A 3058-nucleotide genomic window follows, 5' to 3' on the forward strand; every position below is an offset into this window, starting at 1 on the left:
ATTTTAAAATGTATATATTTTAAGATATCCCCTCATTTTATCTTCACTTTACTGATAGTCATTAATAATCAGGTTTTTCTTCCTTTCCCCTTAGCCAAAGTTTGTCTATATATTTTAATTCATTTCCATTCCCCTGTTTTTAATCCTCCAAAGAAAGGGTTCATAACAGCATAATTCATTTGCAATTCATATTCAAATATGTGTGTGTGTGTGTGTGTGTGTGTATATGTATATGTATATGTATATGTATATGTATATGTATATGTATATGTATATGTATATGTATAATTATATAGTCCTAAAATATTTCCCAGCAAGTTTTAAACTAAGTACCAATATACATTCCCATTTGGTATCCCCCTTATAAAATCCCTAACCCTTATCTCTAAATTTCTCGGCTTTATTGTTTATTTTAATTTTAGCCAGCTTTCCCTTTTCTAAGTTTTCCCAGTCTTTCTTCTTTTTTCCTTCTAGTATTATTTTTATTCCCCTCTGCTTGTTAGCCATGTTTTTCCCCACCCTTTTTAGTTCTCTTTTTTGGGATTTCTTCTTATACAATTCCTTCTTCTTCTTCTTTGTCTTGGGAGCCTTATCTCTTTTATTTGTTGCCTCTGTTGTCAGTGTCTCTATTTTAAATCCTTTTATATCCTTTGGCAGTGGTCTTTGTTCTCCATATTCTTCTAGGCTGTTGCTTTCCTCTTCCAACTCGTCATGTCTGGGCTTTCTTTGTTCTTCTGCAAGCTGCAATGTCATTACTTTACTAATCATTGTATCCAGCAATCTCATTCTTTCTTTTAACAAACCTCTCACAGTTTGCAGCTCCAACTTAAATTCTTTGCTTATTTCTTCTATTTCTTTATTAAAGAACAAATTTTTCTATTATAGTCCTTGCCAAAAGTCCCTGTTTCTCTCACTTTCTCTTTCTTCTGTTTTTTTGTCACAGTCAACCTCCAGCAGTCCCAAAATATTGTATTCCTTTATATTTAACTGTAGTCCCCACTTTTTTTTAAAGCTTCTGGGGTTCTTATTGTATTAATAATCTTTTATTCCATTTCTTCTTTCTTTCAACTATTTATACAACCAGTAAATTCCCATAAAAGCATAAAAGAAGAAAATCTTTAACCATTAGGTGGTGCTCTATATCACTTTCTTTTCAAAGTTTTTTTAATTTTTAATTCTCTTTTCCGTAGTATTAATGTTAAATTTTATCCATTCCAAATAAATCCAGCATTTTATCCAATGCCTAATTAATGTCCAATTCTGTATATTAGTCCAAATTTAATCTCTATTTTCATATAATTCTTTTATTTTCAGTTTTTCCTTTACCTTATATTTTCCTCTTATTCCCCATTCGCTGCTACCATTCTTCCAAACTAGGACACTTTCTTTCCGCTTTTTGGGGTTATCAAAAAAAAATATTCAAAGTCTTTTATCCAGTTACATGCTGCCCACCATTTCCACTCTCCAGCACAAACTTAAGTCCTGGCAGCTTCCTGTCTTCAGGGCAGCCATTAAACTACCACCTCTCACTTTCTTCTAGGGGAGTAGATACCAAGCCAGGGAGGGGAGATGCAGCTCCATTCAACTCATCTGATGGTCTCCCCCTCTTCCCCACACCCCTACACTGTGGGTCAGATGGTTCGGTCCCTCAGGGATTCCTCCAACAGGGCAAGCACAAATCAAAGCAGTGCACGATCGCGGTCTCTGGTCCGTCTTCAAAGGAAACACCACCAGAAGTCCACTAAGGCTTGTTCTTGAACAGCCAAAATAAAGCCTTCAGTTTCTTTTTTCAGTATTCCTGATTTTAGCCAATTCCAAGTAAGCTTTTGGTCAGCTTTGTCTTCAATACTTTTCAGGTATTGGCCATGCATAGCTTTGCTTTTCCAATTTTCAATTCGGTTCTCAATTCCTTAATCATTGGCACTTCACTTTTCTGGATGTAGTCATTCAAGCCGTGTCTTTCTTCTTCTACAGTCTGCTTTACTTGTAGGAGACTTCAACCACCTTCTGCTCTCAGTAGATATAATTGATCAACATCACTTTTAGGATGCAAGGCATGATTGCTATTGTTATTGTTATTATACAAAAAACTACAGTGTACACAGCAAACGAGATAACTATGCTGGGTTTTCTATCACAAATCACTAGTCAAACACTTCCCAATCATTTAGGACTGTGTGGTGTATCAGCGGATTATGCGAGCAGATCCCAGTAAGTTGGCCTTTTGCAGCTGACCAATGGTGATTTTGTCAGTGCCAATTGTTTTCAAGTGCTTGCCTACGTCTTTAGGCACAGCACCCAGTGTGCCAAGTACCACTGGAACCACCTTCACTGGTCTATGCCAGAGTCTCTGCAATTTGATTTTCAAGTCCTGATATCTGGTGATTTTTTCAAGTTGTTTCTCATCGATTCTGCTGTCACCAAGTGTGGTAATGTCGACAATCAACACTTTTTCCTTTTCCATAATCATGATATCCAAAGTATTGTGTTCCAAAACTTTGCCAGTCTGTATTCAGAAGTCCCACAGTAGTTTTGCATGCTCATTTTTGACCACTTTCTCAGGCTTATGATCCCACCGGTTCTTTGCTACAGGCAGATGGTAGTAGTGACACAAGTTCCAGTGGGCCATCTGAGCGATTGTGTTGTGACGTTGTTTGTAGTCAGTCGGAGCGATTGTCTTGCAACAGCTCAGTATGTGATTGATGGTTTCATCCGTTTCTTTGCAGAGTCTGCATTTGGGGTCATCAGCAGATTTTTCTATTCTGGCTTTGATTGCATTCGTTCTGATGGCTTGTTTTTGGGCTGCAAGAATCAGGCCTTCTGTTTCTTTCTTCAGTGTTCCGGTTGTTGTTGTTGTTGTTGTTGTTGTTGTTGTTGTTGTTGTTGTTATTATTATTATTATTATTATTATTATTATTATTATTATTATTATTATTATTATTATTATTATTACTCTTGTTTACTAAATAAAAGAGAAAGGGCAGGAAGCTTCACACAGCTTCAAAAAAATTTCCCCTAACAAAGTCTCAGACTTCTGATTCCCATCCTAGAATCACAT

The 3058-nt window shown here is 36.4% G+C and overlaps 1 pseudogene; it reads right to left on the reverse strand.

The window, feature by feature from the left end:
- Window positions 1-2167: 2167 nt before the first annotated feature.
- On the reverse strand, window positions 2168-2839 carry LOC148130632 (uncharacterized; annotated as a pseudogene).
- Window positions 2840-3058: the final 219 nt, after the last annotated feature.

This window comes from Notechis scutatus, chromosome 4 (genome assembly GCF_049901735.1).
Source record: "Notechis scutatus isolate UNSWTSFEM ecotype Mainland chromosome 4, rNotScu1.2, whole genome shotgun sequence".
NCBI classification, from domain to species: Eukaryota; Metazoa; Chordata; class Lepidosauria; order Squamata; family Elapidae; genus Notechis; species Notechis scutatus.